At 46.2% G+C, this 19,869-nt stretch overlaps 1 protein-coding gene and 1 long non-coding RNA gene across 3 annotated transcripts in view; one reads left to right on the top strand and one right to left on the bottom strand.

Annotated features, from left to right (window-relative positions):
- The window catches only part of LOC130277117 (EH domain-binding protein 1-like), a 116,435-nt gene that overhangs the window by 15,592 nt on the left and 80,974 nt on the right, over positions 1-19,869 (top strand). The gene's annotated exons all lie outside the window — the stretch shown is intronic.
- LOC130277120 (uncharacterized) lies at positions 11,665-18,286 on the bottom strand. Its single transcript, XR_008845369.1, has 3 exons — positions 18,184-18,286; positions 15,838-15,947; positions 11,665-12,310 (listed from the first exon to the last, which is right to left on the bottom strand). It is a non-coding gene; the product is annotated as an uncharacterized LOC130277120 (long non-coding RNA).

The following is a 19,869-nucleotide window of genomic DNA, read 5'->3' as shown; positions in this document are numbered from 1 at the left end:
CTAGGTGAACTCTATGATATTAGGCTTAAGGACCTTTGGAGGCCCTGCGACGTAAGCAATCCCATCACACCATGGAATGGTGAATGGCGGACGTTCAGACCAATCAGATTCGCCACGCCCCCTGCCCATATAAGGGAGCGGCGGCCATGTTTCTCTCTCTTACCTCGTGAGCTGTCATGAGAGAAGGATCTGCACAGCAATTATCGCAGTGAGTTAGGCCTGAGCCTTGCGGGAACGGCTGAACAATCTAATTATAGAGTGTATCACTTCCCAAACACTCTGCAGCATCACCGAACCTAATAACTCCCCTAAATCCGGACGGATCTGCAAATCAGATCCGGACGGATCTGCGGATCTGCAGATCTGCAAATCTCTTCCTAGACTGTATGTCTAGCTCAAGGTCCGCAACTACTGCCAGTCACTAAGCAACCTAAGGACTGTTTGTATGAGACTATTACTGTGCCATGGATATTGCAAGCACTTCAGTAAAAGTTATTCAAGTTCAAGTTCAAATCTCCTTGTGGACCTTCAGTTATTTTATGCACCTATCGTTACTGGGAAGGGCGGCGATAGGCCGGAACATTGATTCAGCATACCAGCCCTCAGCCTGGCGTCACGAACTCTAGGGTTAACATTAACCCCATATATACCTATACCATACCACTACTACCATACACCCCCCCAAGGGCTACCACATTGTCTTCTAACACCTTTTACCAAGATATCACGTCTATCTAAGAGATGGGTAAATATTTTCTTTCCAAAGATTATTAATGAATCAGATCCAACGTTCACTTAACTTCGCAATTCTATTTGAGTATTGCCAAATTACAGCCCTATTATGTGGACCTCTATGTCATAAAATATAGACCCATTTTGAAATTGACGTCACCATCTATTAGGTCTTTTTTTTTTATTCGTTGGTGGTGCCTGTGGTAATAGAGTGCAGATCTGCTGGATCAATTCATAATGAAGAAACAAATAAAACCTCATAAAAGTTCCCAAGAAGGACTAAGTATGCTTTAACAAATATAAATTAACACCTTCCATACGAAAAGTTTAAATCTCCTCCCTTTTTCCACTTTCCATATAAAAATGCTAGAAAAAAAACTGAATAAAAAGCCATCAAAAAGTCTGAACAATTAAATTTTTTAATTTTATTTTTTAAATAGTAAAATATTAAGGAAACTATAGAAATCAACGTAACATGTCAGTTTGACCGTATGGCGAACGTTCTGAAAAAGAAGCCCCCCTAGAAAAAGCAAAATTTTATTTTCTTGTTCAATTTCCCCTCACAAATAATTATAACATGTAGCATATTTTATGGAAAAATGAAGGATGTTATTACAAAGCACAATTGGTCCTGCAAAAGACAAGCTTTCATATAGGTATGTAGAAAGAAAGAAAGAAAAATTAAAATGCATAAATGAAAAATAGCCTGGTCCTGATGGGGTTAAAGTCAGGCCGACCCTATAGTGGGTCCCGCTGGGTCCATTGGAACCAGGACGCCCCGGGAAGATTTTTGACGCCTTTGCGACCCATGACGCATTTAGTCCGTAATGGTGCCGCTCAGGGTGTATGGGGTGGGCTCCATACCTGGCAGCCCCCAGCTTATTTCTGTAGCTGGGGGCCGCCGTTAATAGCCGGCATGTAGTGATCGCCTGCCGGCTATTAAACCTTTAGATCGCCGCTGTCAAAGCTGACAACGGCATCTAAAGGGAGCTTTAAACCATCCCTGTTGGTCCAGTGGGGTGTATTCCCCCCCCCCCCCCCTCCGCAACACGATCACAGGGAGGCTGTCACGATTCGGCTTACGGGTTGTGGATCCGCTGTGTCAGCGAGGGATTGGCGTGGACTGTGCTAGTGGACCGGTTCTAAGAGGCTACTGGTTTTCACCAGAGCCCGCCGCAAAGCGGGATGGTCTTGCTGCGGCAGTAGCAACCAGGTCGTATCCACTAGCAACGGCTCAACCTCGCTGACTGCTGAGAAGGCGTGGGACAGAAGGACTAGGCAGAGGCAAGGTCAGACGTAGCAGAAGGTCGGGGGCAGGCGGCAAGGTTCGTAGTCAGGATGGATAGCAGAAGTTCAGGTACACAGGCTTTGGACACACTAAACGCTTTCACTGGCACAAGGCAACAAGATCCGGCAAGGGAGTGCAAGGGAGGAGATCAGATATAGCCAGGGAACAGGTGGAAGCCAATTAAGCTAATTGGGCCAGGCACCAATCATTGGTGCACTGGCCCTTTAAGTCTCAGAGAGCTGGCGCGCGCGCGCCCTAGAGAGCGGAGCCGCGCGCGCCAGCACATGACAGCAGGGGACCGGGACGGGTAAGTGACCTGGGATGCAATTCGCGAGCGGGCGCGTCCCGCTGTGCGAATCGCATCCCCGACGGCCATGACAGTGCAGCGCTCCCGGTCAGCGGGACTGACCGGGGCGCTGCGGGGAGAGAAACGCCGTGAGCGCTCCGGGGAGGAGAGGGGACCCGGAGCGCTAGGCATAACAGTACCCCCCCCCTTAGGTCTCCCCTTTTCTTTGACCGGTAACTGCCTCCCCTGGGATCAGGAAACCGGGAAAGAATGGAGGGTTTCCTCAACGGCAGGCAGTACAGCAGGAGTGGGAATGGGGAGGGAGGGCAGAGGGCGAAGCCTGGCACGGGGCAGTGTGACACCAGGACGGGGGCCATGAGGAGGCACTGAGGTTTGCCTGACGGGACTGGGAGGGGGGGAGAGGCACTTCCTATGGCAGGCAGAGTCCCAGTTCTTGATCTCCCCGGTGGTCCAATCAAGGGTGGGGGAATGAAGCCGGAGCCATGGCAGACCGAGGAGGACCTCAGAGGTACAGTTGGGGAGAACGAAGAGCTCAATCCTTTCGTGGTGGGGTCCAATACACATAAGGAGGGGTTCTGTGCGGTAACGCACAGTGCAATCCAGTTTGGCTCCATTGACCGCGGAAATGTAGAGCGGCTTGACGAGACGGGATACCGGGATGCGGAATTTATTCACAAACGACTCCAAAATAAAATTACCAGAGGCACCAGAGTCCAAGCAGGCCACGGCTGAGAGGGAGGAGTTGGCTGAAGGAGAAATCCGCACGGGCACCGTGAGACGTGGAGAAGCAGACTTGGAACCAAGAGACGCCACACCCACGTGAGCTGGGTGCGTGCGTGCGTTTCCCAGACGTGGAGGACGGATAGGGCAATCCACCAAGAAATGCTCGGTACTGGCACAGTAAAGACAGAGATTTTCTTCCCTACGGCGATTCCTCTCTTCCTGGGTCAGGCGAGACCGATCCACTTGCATGGCCTCCTCGGCGGGAGGCCCAGGCGTAGACTGCAAAGGATGCTGTGGGAGAGGTGCCCAGAGATCTAAGTCTTTTTCCTGGCGGAGCTCTTGGTGTCGCTCAGAAAAACGCATGTCAATGCGGGTAGCCAAATGGATGAGTTCTTGGAGGTTGGCAGGAATCTCTCGTGCGGCCAGCACATCCTTGACGCGACTGGATAGGCCTTTTTTAAAGGTCGCGCAGAGAGCCTCATTATTCCATGATAACTCGGAAGCAAGAGTACGAAATTGGATGGCGTACTCGCCCACTGAAGAATTACCCTGGACCAGGTTCAACAGGGCAGTCTCGGCGGAAGAAGCTCGGGCTGGCTCCTCGAAGACACTCCGGACTTCAGCGAAGAAGGCCTGGACTGGAGCGGTGTGGCCCAAGACAAGGCCTTTCCTGAAAGAAGGCTTACTACAAACGCCACCTTAGACCGTTCTGTAGGAAACAAGTCCGACAACATCTCCATATGCAGGGAACACTGAGACAAAAATCCACGGCAGAGTTTAGAGTCCCCATCAAATTTGTCCGGCAGGGACAAGCGGAGGCTAGGAGCAGCCACTCGCTGCGGAGGAGGTGCAGGAGCTGGCGGAGGAGATGGTTGCTGCTGTAGCAGAGGCAGAAGTTGCTGTAACGTGGCGGTCAACTGCGACAGCTGCTGTCCTTGTTGGGCAATTTGCTGCGATTGCTGAGCGACGACCGTGGTAAGGTCAGCGAGACTTGGCAGCGGCACCTCAGCGGGATCCATGGCCGGATCTACTGTCACGATTCGGCTTACGGGTTGTGGATCCGCTGTGTCAGCGAGGGATTGGCGTGGACCGTGCTAGTGGACCGGTTCTAAGAGGCTACTGGTTTTCACCAGAGCCCGCCGCAAAGCGGGATGGTCTTGCTGCGGCAGTAGCAACCAGGTCGTATCCACTAGCAACGGCTCAACCTCGCTGACTGCTGAGAAGGCGTGGGACAGAAGGACTAGGCAGAGGCAAGGTCAGACGTAGCAGAAGGTCGGGGGCAGGCGGCAAGGTTCGTAGTCAGGATGGATAGCAGAAGTTCAGGTACACAGGCTTTGGACACACTAAACGCTTTCACTGGCACAAGGCAACAAGATCCGGCAAGGGAGTGCAAGGGAGGAGATCAGATATAGCCAGGGAACAGGTGGAAGCCAATTAAGCTAATTGGGCCAGGCACCAATCATTGGTGCACTGGCCCTTTAAGTCTCAGAGAGCTGGCGCGCACGCGCCCTAGAGAGCGGAGCCGCGCGCGCCAGCACATGACAGCAGGGGACCGGGACGGGTAAGTGACCTGGGATGCGATTCGCGAGCGGGCGCGTCCCGCTGTGCGAATCGCATCCCCGACGGCCATGACAGTGCAGCGCTCCCGGTCAGCGGGACTGACCGGGGCGCTGCGGGGAGAGAAACGCCGTGAGCGCTCCGGGGAGGAGAGGGGACCCGGAGCGCTAGGCGTAACAGAGGCGATCCACTGTAGAGGCAGCTGGAGGGCTTACCTCTGCTTTTATTTGGTCCATGGCTCTTCATGTGATAGAGACAGGCTGCATCAGGCTCTACTAAATGATCGCAGAGCACACAGATCAATAAAGTTATATGGAACTGCATTGATCTGTATGAGGAATCTAATAATTCCTCCTCAAAGTCCCCTAGAGGACCAATAAAGTGTAAAAAAAAACAAAAAACATTTAATAAAGTGGGTTAAAGGGGCTATCCAGGATTAGAAAAACATGGTTGCTTTCTTCTACACCACAGCACCACACCTGTCCAGTATTACAACCACACACAACCCGAGGACAGAAGTGATGTTGTTTCTTCAAGAATTCAACTAGGTTTTTTTCTTACCCTGGAAAACCCCTTTAAGGATGATGGTGAGGTGGGAATAAAAAGAGCAGTAGACTTGGGTAACTTGACACAGTAAACTTTTGTTTGACTATGCTACAAGAGCTGTAAAGTTAGTGTAGTTCATAATATAGTGTCTGTACCTGTATGTGATTATTTTCTCACAATTCTTCTGTGATTTTCACTCCAATATTTATTTTTACCAGCATACAAAGTTACTGTTGTCTCAGATTTTTCCCAGGTTGCAGTGCGGACCTGACCTCACTAGTCAGCTGATGACAGGGTGCCGGTCTGTTCCAATGGGTGGAGTGATTGCTTGGTGGGAGAGAGATCAATCTGCAACTAATGCAACAGCTGTAGGCACCCTGATTGAAAACCACAGGTCTTTTCAATGGATGCAGCTCATTTATGTTTCAAGGGGTGGGGTGGCTGATGTCTGGGAGGGAAGAAAATGGAATTGTGGGATTTGTAGTCAAAAAAAGAAAAGTCAAACAGGAAATACCAGTTCACAAAAAGCTAGGCACAGTATTATGGTAATCTCACAACATAGCCATTTAGCCCCAAGACAAGCGCAGATTCTTCCTAAGCATGTCCATTACTGCTTGCCAGGTATGTACTGAAATCAGCTTATGGTGGATAACCCCTTTAAGGTTTTGTGTTCTTGGTAACAAAGATATTGTAGATCAACACTTCACCTTCCCGATGGAGGCATTGAATTTTTAAGTTCCAATTTGTCTCTCTCTTAGGGTGGAGCAGGTTTCCCATGTTTCTATTTCTCTGTAAACTTTAGAGTCATGGTTACTCAGATAAAGGCAGATAACTGCTTAAAGGGGTACTGCGGTGAAAAACTGGTGCCAGAAAGTTAAACAGATTTGTAAATTTCTTCTATTAAAAAATCTTAATCCTTCCAGTACTTATCAGTTGCTGCATAATACAGAAGAAGTTCTTGTCTTTATGAATGTCTTTTCTGTCTGTCCACAGTGCTCTCTGCTGAAACCTCTGTCTGTATCAGGTACAGGATAGGTTTGCTATGGGGAATTGTTCCTGCTCTGGACAATTCCTGACATGGACAGACGTGTCAGCAGAGAGCACTGTGGTCAGACAGAAAAGAAATTAAAAAAGAAATTAACTTTCTGTGGAGCATACAGTGGCTGATAAGTACTGGAAGGATTAAGATTTTTAAATAGAAGTAATTTAGAATCTGTTTAACTTTCTGGCACTAGTTGATTTAAAAAAAAAATACATATTTACCACCAGAGTACCCTTTAACTAGTAACTCCAGTCAGTGTCACTCGGGGCAATTCCCAGATAAGGAGTCCAGATCCAAAACGTAGCTGCCAGTACGCTAAACTAGGCTGGAAGCCTGAGGCCTTATCCAAGGATGGGAGGTCCTTTAGTCCTACTTCTCTCCTCACAGGCTTCTCCTGTCTCTACAGACAACTCACAGTCAGCTTTGTGCTCCTTTCTTTACTCTGCAATGTCTTCTGTACCCACTAATAGCAGGACCTGCTAACTGTCTAATGTGTATGGGAGCTTACCAAGTCTCCCATTACAGATGATGTTTGAATATAAGATGAGGCTCTACTAAGTCCCTTAACCCCATTTATCTTCAATGAAGCCAGCACAGTTACTTTTTGGTGAAGAAAAAAAAATATTATGCATTTCGGGAGTCATCTCCCCTTCTTCAGATTGCTGACAGCAATCTGAAAAAGGGAGCGGTGAGCCCCAGAAATGCGTAACTGTTTTTGTTTATTATTTTAATAAAAATATTCAAGAAGCATTCCTGGATTTGATCATCACCTCTGGATTTCATCATTCACCACTGAGGCAGCAGCACCAGGTTCAAAGGGTTCTTTTGGTTCTACTATATAAACAAAATGCCTGAAGGAGTATTCCTATTCCCAATCCAGTTTTCTAATAAGTAGGGTAATTCCTGACAAATGATGTTAGGGGCAGAGAAGCATCCGGTGTGTAGGATTTCAACAGCTCAATCTTTTCTTTTTCCAGAGAGATAAGTCGCCATCCCAAGGAATCTGGCAGCAGCTTACCCCTCCCCTTTCCATTTAGAACACACGAACATACGGCCTAACCTCACATTCATGTGTATGATGGGATCAGGATAAATACCTGATAACATCTATCATATGTGTATGGGTACCTTAAATGGGTACTCCTATGGAAAACTTTTTTTTTTTAAATCAACTGGTGCCAGAAAGTTAAACAGATTTGTAAATTACTTCAATTAAAAAATCTTAATCCTTCCAGTACTTTTTAGGGGCTATATACTACAGAGGAAATGCTTTACTTTATAGATTTCTCTGATGTCATGAACACACTGCTCTCTGCTGACCTCTGCTGTCCATTTTAGGAACTGTCCAGAGAAGGAGAAAATCCCCATAGCAAACATATGCTGCTCTGGACAGTTCCTAAAATGGACAACAGAGGTCAGCAGAGAGCACTGTGGTCATGACATCAGAGAAATCTAAAAAGTAAAGCATTTTCTCTGTAGTATACAGCCCCTAAAAAGTACTGGAAGCATTAAGATTCTTTAATAGAAGTAATTTACAAATCTGTTTAACTTTCTGGCACCAGTTGATTTAAAAAAAAAAGTTTTCAACGGGAGTACCCCTTTAAGGCTATTTATATACTTTTTTTGTGCTCATTGCATTCTTTGGGCTAAATGTAGGACTCAGCTGTTCATTTTTGACATACGATGTTTACTTGCACTATGCCAGACATACAACAGTTTTTCTTGTATAAGTCCATGTATGTTGTAATACATGTTTTACCATTATATGTCACAAAAGTGTGCCCAGGGCATGTGTCTATATTTTGTGTTCTTCAGTATTGACTTTATTTAATGCATATAAAGTCTGTCTTACCCATATTGTGATATTCGCTTCCATGCCACTTGTATACGGTACCTTTATAACTCTTTTAGCTTATTAGTATCTATTACTGTGTCCTCATAGCCTCCTGAGCTCTGCCGTATGTTACTGGTCGCATTCCCTTCATCGTCTTCCTTTACCATTTACCATAATAATTTCCATGATTCATCGTCTGCCTTCCGCTCTTACAACACTTCTGATTTGAAACTTTTTTTTAACCCTTTTTGGAAAACTAAAGAACTTCTCCTTACAACTTCCTCCTAAGGAGAAAAATACATGGAAGGTTCTGTACTCTGCAAATTTACAGATCATTATTGAGGAAGAGAAAGAGAAGTGTCAGTAGTGGTAATGGTAACAGGGGTGGTGCAAGGATTTTTGCCACCCTAGGCAAAACCCCAATTTGCCCCCCCCCCCCCCCCCAACCCTTGGGGGTTTGGCCCTTAATCTCAAAACCATATTCTTGTCTGACCTGCAAACATGGCCTTAGGCTGTGTTCTCCCTTTTGTTTGGGAACAATACCCCCATACTGTGACTGAATAACAGTTTTCCACAGTCCCCCCCCCCCCCCCGCTGTAATATTGTAATGATATATATGTGGTGTGCCACGGGGTGTGAGGAGGTGAGGTATGGGGCAGATGTTGTAGCCCAGGGGAAAGGTGTTATTAACCCCTAAATGTTTGTGATGCCAGGGCGTGGTTTTCCAGGTAACCACCCGAACGGTAGTACCGCTATCCCAAGGGTAGGCAGGGCAATAATAGTCCAAGACCAGATTAGGGTTAACGGTAGCATTACTGAGGTAGACAGATGGAAATAGTGTTTACAGCTAGGCCAGAATCCCAGAGAGGTGTCCAGTAACCCAGAAGGACCTCACAGCTAGCTGGGACTTGTAGTGACTTTAACAGACTTTAGGACAGCCATGTTGACTATAATAGACTTGATTTTTAGACTTGACTTGACTGTAGGTAGTGACAGCAGACATAGAAGACTTGACTTACTGACATGTGGCTGTAGGTGGCTTAAGGCCTCCAGATGTGCCGGACACTGGCGCTGAGATGCTGGCTCTTTACTGTACCCCAGCAGAAAGAGTGTGGTAATAGAGAGAGATTGTAATGGCTGCCCTCTTATAAAGGGGGGCTGAGCCAGAAGCCCATAGGTCAAGCTGCAGGTCACCTGGTTAGCTGGTGCTCTCTGGGTAACAAACACATCTTGTGAACACATTATCATGTGACTAACTCAAAGGTCCTTAAAGGTCCTTTATACATAACACTATACATAACATATATTACTATGGGGGAAACACTGCAGGAGAGCCCCTTGGGCACAGAGGGACTCAACCTGACAGGGCCTAAGTACTGTACGGGACTATATCCTGTACTGGGACATTGCACACACACACACACGTATATATGTGTGACTAAATAACAACCCCATACCAGAACAGAACAATACCTCCATACCATGACTGAATAACAACGCCATACCAGAACTATACTGCCATACCATGACTGAATAACAATGCCATACCAGAACAGTACAATACTGTCATACCGTGACTGAATAACAACACCATAACATGACTGAATAACAACGCCATAACAGAACAGAACAATACCGCCATACCATGACTGAATAACAATGCCATACCAGAACAGTACAATACTGCCATACTGTAACTGAATAACAACCCCATACCAGAACAGAACAATACCGCCATACCATGACTGAATAACAATGCTATACCAGAACAGTACAATACTGCCATACTGTAACTGAATAACAACACCATACCAGAACAGAACAATACCGCCATACCATGACTGAATAACAATGCTATACCAGAACAGTACAATACTGCCATACTGTAACTGAATAACAACACCATACCAGAACAGAACAATACCGCCATATCATAACAGAACAATACCCCCATACTGTGATCGAATAACACTTTACACTGTTTTTCAGTTTTTTCCCCCTGCTGTAATATTGTAATGATAGATAGATTACATACACTATATAAACACACACACATATATATATATATATATATATATGTCTATATACACACACATACACACACACAGGGTATGTACATGTAATAACCCTCCCCCCCACCATCCATGGTATATACAGTATATACATATACACCATGTGTGTGGGTGTATATATATATATATCAACAGAAGAATGCAGCAGCACACTGCTAGCACAAGGATGTAGGTGCAACATGAATATGCAGTTAAAACATGGAGAGCTATACAGCTATGGTGTAATAGATGCAAATGTGAAACTATGAGATAGTGAGGCACTTAGCTCGCAAATTTGTCTCCGCCGGCGGTCAAATAGCTTGGACCGTCCCACCACGATAAGGTGTGTATATAAGGTGTCTTGGATGTTCCAGATCCTGCCATGCTTACTGAACTGTTCACACAGAGGCATATTCACAGTGTAGGGTCCGTCCCAAGGAGGCCACCTTATCGCGGTGGGACGGTCCAAGCTATTTGACCACCGGCGGAGAGAAATTTGCGAGCTAAGTGCCTCACTATCTCATAGTTTCACATTTGCATCTATTACACCATAGCTGTATAGCTCTCCATGTTTTAACTGCATATTCATGTTGCACCTATATCTTTGTGCTGGCAGTGTGCTGCTGCATTCTTCTGTTGCTGTATATCTAGCCTAGTAGCGTGCACCTGTAGGCCAGGTCCATATAATAGTTTGGTATCAACTAAAGTGCTGGCTGACTTATTCTTTGTCTGTATATATATATATATATATATATATATATATATATATATCCCCTCCAGCTGTTGTAAAACTACAATTGGGCATGCTCTGAGTTATAGTTTTACAACAGCTGGAGGCACCACCATCCATTATATATTGATCTCAGTGTTTCCCAACCAGGGTGCCTCCAGCTGTTGCAAAACTACAACTCCCAATTGTATTTTTACAACATCTGGAGGCACCCTGAGGTACGGTGGGGTGTGGGGTGCGGCAGGTTTCGTCAGCACTGTGCGGGGGCCGGGGGGGGGGGTGCGTGGGGAGCTCTGTGATTGGGGGGTGTCTGCACTGTGGGCTGCCGCAACATTAACAGTAGCAGGAAAGAGGGGGGTTGTCAGGAAGCAGGACCTGGCCACCTGTGTGAGGAGCGTTCTTCTGCCAGCCCGGGCCGAGGGAGGGGGCAGTGTCCCTGAGTAAAGTAGCACTGCTGCTGTGCTCTTCTACCAGCCCAGTACCTGTAAACTTTCTTGCTGGGATGGAGCGGCGCCCCCAACAACAGGGCGCTCTAGGCGACGGGCTATCTTGCCTATAGGTGGCGCCGTCCCTGAAAGGTAAAGTTATAAGTTAAAGCTTTGCCCAGTAACTATTCTTTTTTTCCTGAAAAATCCGACATTGTACTTAGTAAAGGGACAGGAAGATGAACTCTCATCTGAGAGGATAGTGCACTAAGGAAAGAATCCCTGTAAAAAAAAAAAAACACAAAAGAAAATAAGACTAAGTGTAAAAGCAAATAATGTCAAAAGCAATATATCCCATATTCAAGATACTAAGGGTATGTTTCTGAATAAAGAGACATGGGGTAAGCAGAGCTGCCACAACTCTGGGGAGGCCCAAGAAGGATGGCTGGGTGGGTGAGAGAAAAAGTCCTGAGATGTCACAGTCTGGTCATGGTCTGTTCACAGAGGATGGAATTGCACTTGAATACAATGGTGGTAATTCTCCTGGCTGGTGTAGAATGGGGTGCCCTTGATGGTGAGGTGCAAGTGATAAGCCAGAGACTTAGGTAACTTATAATGCAATTCTTCTCCAGTCCGTCTCCAATACTGCAATTCAAGCTGAACGGTGTCAGAAACTGAGGCACTGCGATTCCCACCTGTGGGGTGCAGATGCCCAAAATATGCATCACTTTTGCTGCCAGGGTGCTCAGCCAGGCCTGAGGCCTGTTGCCTGGTCCAAGACTGGTATGCCCTTGACTACATCTCACATTCGCAGTGGAATAAAAAGGGATACTTACAGGCGCTGACTGGGAGTATTAAATTAAAACAGCCATCACAGGTATACAAAATAATTATTGGAAATGTTACGTTTACGAGGAAGAACTATCCTCTTCCTCAGATCCATCTTGGCTACATCTCCTCACAGACTCACAAGATGCCTCCTCACTCCACACTGATCTGTTATCAACTACACAGTAGCTTCCTCCTATAGATAGTCCTAGGAAAGGCTTAGTTCTGCCTCCCTTCCAGAAGGTTCCTACAGTTTTAATGAATAGAAAAACCTTAATTCAACCATAGCATTACTTGAGTACAAATATTTAAAGACAAAGTGTAACAGCTGTGAGACAGTGACAGGAGTAGTGGTTGAGGATTGCTATATTTCTCCAAGGTTACTGTCATACGTATCTACCGTATCTAATCCAGGAAAAACTGGGTAAAATATGGGAATTCCAGGCCATTCCTGGATTTCCCATATGTGAAATCCCTAGCAGACCATAGCTGCTAAGGGACATTTAACCAAAGTCTATTTCGAGCCTGGATTTTTGTGCTTTGACAGGCAGGTTGGTAGTGGGGTCTATCATTCCTTTCTCCCACACAGCATAAAACACCATGATATATTCAATCACATTTACTTCTTCACCATTATTCATTTTTAGTGGTCAGAAGGTGACACTACAAAGCCGCTACCAGGCTTCTTTCACAGCAGTTAAATTGGGTAGTTAAAATCCGCCATCCCGATCCTTCTTTCCCCCCAATATCTGTCCCTAGACCGCCAATCACATTAGATAATCAGTCCTGCCAAAATCTATGCATTCGTCCGACTTTTCTGTAATGTGTATGGGATCCTTAACATGGTACTCCAGTGGGACATTTTTTTGTTAAACAGATTATGAAAATGACTTATTCTAAAAAAAAAATCTTAATCCTTCCAGTACTTATCATCTGCTGTATGATCCACAGGAAGTTCTTTTTTTTTTGAATTTCCTTTCTGTCTGACCACAGTGCTCTCTGCTGACACCTCTGTCCATTTTAGGAACTGTCCAGAGCAGGAGCAAATCCCCATAGAAACCTGTCCTGCTCTGGACAGTTCCTGAAATTAACTGAGGTGTCAGCAGAGAGCACTGTGGTCAGACAGAAAGGAAATTCAAAAAGAAAAGAACTTCCTGTGGATCATAAAAGCAGCTGATTTTTTAATATAAGTAATTTACAAATCTGTTTAACTTTCTGGTACCAGTTAATTAAAAAAAAAATAATAATAATAATAATAATTTCCAGTGGAGTACCCCTTTAAGGCTTAATGTGAATCACCAATAGAGGGAATGTTGTCTTACAACTCAAACCACTGCTATTGTCCTCATGTCTATAAAACCTTTGGCATTATGCAATGTGTATAAAACTTCCTGCCCATTTATAATGTAAAGGACATGTATGTTTTCCTCCCTACTCCTATAATCATCCTTTGCTTTTCTTTCTCTTACATTCCTTTTATGGGTCTTCTTGCCTAGATGTTTACACACTGTACATGGAAACTTCCTATAGAAACAGCGAGGATTAAAGTGTTATGCAAGTCTTCTATGGAAGTGCTTTATGGCATACAGAATATATACTACCACCATGCAATATGAGTTCAGTTAAAGGGATACTCCAGTGTAGAACTTTTTTGAACCATCATCCCACGGGCATATAAATCAACAACCTGGACTTACTTGCCGCTGCTCCCGCGAGGTCCCGGTATAGCTGCTTCGGTTCGGTCTTCTTCCTGGTTGCCGGTGGTCAACGCGTTACAATGCTGATCAGCTAATCGCCGGCCTCAGACATGTCCTGTCTCCAGGGAGGGGCTGATCAGCAGTGTGACGTATATTGAGCCCGGCACTGGTCTTCTTCCTGGTGCCAGGGATAAAACATCACACTGCCTACCGTGTTTCTCCGAAAATAAGACCGGGTCTTATATTAATTTTAGTCACAAAACACACACTAGGGCTTATTTTTGGAGTAGGGCTTATTTTTTTACGGTATGTACATTGAACAAAATACATTGCCCCCCAACGTCCCCCCCCCACCGCCGGTTTATCAGCCCAGCGCTGCACCCCACATCGGGGGACTAATCGTACCGTATGTCACCCGCGAGTGCTGCTTCTCTCTCCCTCCTGCCAAATAATTATCAGCTGCTGCGCTGTACTGTGTATTCCTGTGCCCGGGCTGCAAATATTAAAAAACAAACTTTAACTTACCTTCGTCCTCCGTTCCCCGTTGCTAAGGAACCGGCCTCATGGTCCCTCCGCTGTTCTTGCTGCTTCCTGGTGTTGGGATGTCTCAGAGCCTGCAGCCGATCACCAGCCGCAGCGATGTCCCGCCTCTGCCGATGATAAGCTGAGCCCACTGTCATGTAAGAAGCCGGCCTGCTCCTTACATGACAGTGGGCTCAGCCTATCATCGGCAGAGGCGGGACATCGCTGCGGCTGGTGATAGGCTGCAGGCTCTGAGACCTCCTAAAACCAGGAAGCAGCAAGAGCAGCGGAGAACAGTGAGGCCGGTTCCTTAGCAATGGGGGAACGGAGAACAAAGGTAAGTTAAAGTTTGTTTTTTAATATTTGCAGGCCGGGCATTGTCTAGGTCTTATTTTCGGGGTAGGGCTTATATTGCAGCCCACCCCGATAATCCAGCTAGGGCTTATTTTCAGGGTAGGGTGTATTTTCGGGGGAAACATGGTATCGATGGCCAAGACAGGACATAGCAGAGGGCAGCAATTAGCTGACCGCCGGCAACTAGGAAGAAGACCACACCGGAAGATGGAAGACAGCCGCAGGTAAGTTCAGATTGTTGTTTTATATGCTGGCAGCCTGGGGATGATGGTTCAAAAAAAGATCTACACTGGAGTGCCCCTTTAATGATAATGTGATCTATACACGGAGTATGCAGATTTAGCACCAATTCTGTAACTCATAAGCAGATGTGTCTTATAAAAAATAACATAACTATCGTATTTTTCGCCCTATAGGATGCACCGGCATATAAGACGCACCCAATTTTAAAGGTGCAAAATCTAGAAAAAAAGATTCTGAACCCAACAGTGATCTTCAACCTGCGGACCTCCAGATGTTGCAAAACTACAACTCCCAGCATGCCCGGACAGCCGTTGGCTGTCCGGGTATGCTGGGAGTTATAGTTTTGCAACATCTGGAGGTCCGCAAGTTGAAGACCACTGGTATAGGAGGTAATACTCACGTGTCCCCGCCGCTCCGGACCCGTCACCGCTCCCCTGGATGTTGCTCCATCGCTGCCGCCGAGTCCCCGTGGTGTCCCCGACGCTCCGGACGTCTTCTTCCCCGGGATCCACGCTCTCCGTCGCCGTCATCACGTCGCTACGCACGCCGCTCCTATTGGATGACGGGACGGCGTGCGCGACAACGTCGAAGTAGAGCGCCGGCCATGCAGGGGATCCCGGCACGGAGCAGGCACCGAGGAGGCAGGTAAGGTCCCTCTCGGTGTCCTGTAAGCTGTTCGGGACGCCACGTTTTCACCGCGGCGGTCCTGAACAGCCCGACTGAGCAGCCGGGTTAGTGTCACTTTCGCTTCAGACGTGGCGGTCAGCTTTGATGGCCGCGTCTGAAGGGTTAATACAGGGCATCACCGCAATCGGTGATGTCCTGTATTAGCCGCGGGTCCCGACCGTTGATGGCCGCAGGGACCGCCGCGATAGGTGTGTATTCGCCTTGTAAGACGCACCAACTTTTCCCCCCCAGTTTTTCTACCTATATAGTATTCAATGACCTCTGCACTTACTTGATATTTTGTAGTTGTGTTACTGGGTACAAAGTTTTCTGTGCAATTTCAGATGACTGTCAGGAGAATGGCTAGACTATGGACGCAGCATCCGAAATAAGACTGTCACTCTAAATGCAAATATACGACATTCCTTCAATATTGAAATTCGTAGCATCCATCTTAATCAGAACTGTATGTATAGGTTTGTATTTGATAGTCAGGCAAATTCCCCTACAAATTTATATTCATTTTACTCGGGTTTGTTATGTTTATCGCTGTCAGAATGAATCATAACTGTATGAATAGAAAATTTGGCTCCACTAGGCCAGACTTTTTGGCAGGAATAGCTATAGCAGCCCACTTTATTAACTGTATTTAAACTTTTCAACAATATGCTTAAGATTCTATTCACACATACAGTATCCTGTGCTTATTTGATGCACAAGATTTGAAGCTGCAGATTTTTACGCTTCAGATTTCAATGTAAACTCAATGACTGAACGAAGCTTTAAATCTGCAGCTTCAAGTCCTGGCACGTGCTCATACTTCACTTTCACCCTGTTTGGGCACTCACCTTTCTTGGCTGCTGGTCACGACGAATTTTTACAGATCCAACCATGTGTCTGTATCACACAGTACACGTCTATTTTATAGGGTGCAGTGCCCTTTGGGATGTCCCTCCTGGACGTCTATGGAAGATGTGTGTGGCTATCAGGGTTCCCAACTCCATACAACCCTGGGTCCCTTTTTTAAGGAATGTCAACCAGTTTGCTCCACTTGGATGAGATTTGGGTGGTCGCCCAGGTGGTTGCCGGGAGATGTTGGTCCCCCTCTGGCTTTGGCAAAGGAGGGACATCGATCCTGGACCCTTGTAGGTGCCTTTTAGCCTGGAGGGAAAGGTTTGTCAGGGTCCCTCTACTTTTGGATAGTGTTGCTCGCGAATATTCGCAATGCGAATTTTATTCGCAAATATCGCATATTCGCGAATTCGCGAATATTCGCGAATATAGCACTATCGTAATTACGAATATTCTTTTTTTTTTATCACAGTACACATCACAGTGATCATCCCTTTCTGCTTCCAGCTTGTGTGGTGTAATGAAGGCTTTAATACTACTGTGTGAGACTGGCGTAGTTTCGCGTATGCTAATTTTTGTATAGGCTAATTTTCACATATGCTAATTTTCGCATACGTGAATATTTGCATATGCGAAAATAAAGCGTGAATATTACGAATATGCGAATTTAGCGAATATATGACGAATATTCGTATATATTCGCGAATATTCGCAAATTCGAATATGGCCTATGCCGCTCAACACTACTTTTGGAGAAGGGCTTGTGAAAATCTGCATCCTTGTGCACTTTTTTGTGCAACACATCTGCACTTTTTATGCACTTGGGTCATACAGCACTCTTAAAGGGGTTATCCAGTTATTCAAAAAGTATATCCCAGAATAGGGGATAAATGTCTAATTGGAGGGGGTCCGACCGCTGACATCCCCCCTCAGTCAGTGATGGGAAACATGGGCTCTGTTCTGGAGATTATGGGAGGTCCGACTATTGGGATCAGACACTTATCCAGCGTCTTACTAAAAGTTCATGATTTATTGAATCTCTTGAAAATCCGTACAATCCATCTGGAGACTGTAGTGTATATGGGTTGGCAACAGCACCGCACTGGTAGAGTATCTTATGAAGTCTTTATTTAAAGAGGTATTCTGGGTTTATACATCTTATCGCCCTATCCAAAGGATAGGGGATAAGATGTATGATCACAGGGTTCCCCCCGCTCCTTTGGATAGGGGATAAGATGTATAAAATCAGAATATCTCTTTAACAAGTGCAACATTTCGGCTGTTCCTTAAAGCCCTGGTCAAGCACTACTTGGATGAGGTTTGGGTTGTCAGATGAAAATCGGTGCAGTTATTTAGGAGAAATCCATCTTGTTGCTAATATGGTATTTTCTTCTTCTGCGCAATGGAGGCGGACTGCTGCTGTGTGTGCAATGCTTTCCCCCGCCCGATCCATCCAATAACTCTGCCCCTTTCTGCCAATAACTCTGCCCCTTTCTGCCGATAACTCTGCCCCCTTCTGCTGATAACTCTGCCCCCTTTATGGTTGTGCTGAGGAAGAGGAAATTAATATTTATGAAGGAGGTGGAGTTATTCACCGAAGGGGGCAGGGTTATCACGGAAGAGAATGGGAGAAAGCATTGCACATTGAGCAGCAGACCGTCTCCATTGGGAAGAAGAAGGAATAACTATAAAACAACAAGATGGATTTCATTATGAATGGCTGAACCAATTTCTGTCCCGTAAGAAGCGTTAGAAACAGGGTCGCCGGCATTTTTTACCTATTTACCTGTATATTCAATCTCTTTAAGACATGTCCCTTGTCGAATGACAGGTGAAAAGTTTAAACACATAGGGGGAGATTTATCAAAACCTGTGGAGAGGAAAAGTTGCTGAGTTGCCCATAGCAACCAATCAGATCGCTTCTTTCATTTTGCACAGGCCTTGTTAAAAATGAAAGAAGCGAGCTGATTGGTTGCTATGGGCAACTGGGCAACTTTTCCTCTGGACAGGTTTTGATAAATCTCCCCCATAATGTTGTGCACAGTTTTCTACATCAAGATATTTTAAATTGCACCAAATTTACAGGGTCTGGGGTTAATGTACCCCATTGTGTTTTCTTGCGTTGTTCTTTCCATTGAAAGCCCCTTTTACACTACATATTGGTTTCCCTCATATCTCTCAGCAGCATCAGTGCAGACAAGACACAGGCCTTCGGCTGGCCATAGATCTGCTATAGTTATCTGTAGATCTTTGGGCAGAAATCCAGTTTATTTTAATAGCATCTGCTATTAATATTCATTTTATGAGTATGATCCCTACAGGCATTATATTGTCAGCAGATCTTACCAATGGATTGTCTATAGACATCTCATTGTACTATAGACATGCCTACAATGTAGTGTTTGGATCTCCATTGCTATATTTGTGTTGTGTAGTGGAGAATGCAGAAAGATTGCCGAATCATCAATACCAGCCTCATCCCCTCTTACCAATATCACACATGTGGTATGGGGTGTGATGCAGGGCAGATGGAATTACCCTAAGGGCAGATGGCATTAACCCCTTTTATTCGTGACACCAGGGCGTGGTTTATCCTCGATATCACCGGAAGGTATACCAATGGATCCTGGGCTAGGCACAGGGTCAGTAATGACTCCGACGCCACGTTACGGACAACGGTAGCTTTACTGAGGTTAGACAGGTGGAAAAGTCTGTACAGTTCAGCCAGAGCCCAAGCAGGTGACCAGTGACTTCAGAGACCTTAACCCCTTCCCGACCTATGACATACCTGTACGTCATGAGTGGGAAGGTGTTCCCGACCCATGACGTACCAGGTACGTCATGAACATTTTTGCCGCTACTCGTGGCATCCCGCAGCGCCCGATAAGATGGTGGCTATCACTGATAGCCAGTCATCTTACCATGCGACCACGGGGGGTTTCATCCCCCACCCCCCCAGCAATCGCTGCTATCAGCTGTTCAAATCTCACTAGCTGATAGCAGCGTTTCACTATCAGAATACTTAGCAGCGCGGTGTGTGAGTCCCGATCACGGGGATCGGGACACACACCGCTCTGCTAAGTGTCCCTTACCCGTCCCCCGGCATCACTTACCCGGCCATGCGGCGCGAGCAGCGTCCTCCAGGCGGTCCCAGGGGTGGTGCGTCCCGGCGGTGAGTTTGCAGCAGCAGGGCGGCATCTTCATTGGCAGCAGTGAGATCGCCGTAAAGTGATCTCACCGCTGCCTCTGGGAGTTTCAAAACTGAAACTCCCAGCATGCCCAGACAGCCTTTGGCTTTCTGTGCATGCTGGGAGTTGTAGTTTTGCAACATCTGGAGGTCCACAGTTTGGAGACCACTGTATAATGGTCTCCAATCTGTGCTCTTCCAGATGTTGCAAAACTACAAATCTCAGCATGCTCAGTCTGTCCAGGCATGCTAGAAGTTGTAGTTCTGTAACATCTGGAAGAGCAC

This window comes from Hyla sarda, chromosome 6, assembly GCF_029499605.1.
Source record: "Hyla sarda isolate aHylSar1 chromosome 6, aHylSar1.hap1, whole genome shotgun sequence".
Classification (NCBI taxonomy): Eukaryota; Metazoa; Chordata; class Amphibia; order Anura; family Hylidae; genus Hyla; species Hyla sarda.
Note: the sequence above shows the minus strand (reverse complement) of the source record. Positions and strands in the feature narration are given on the sequence as shown.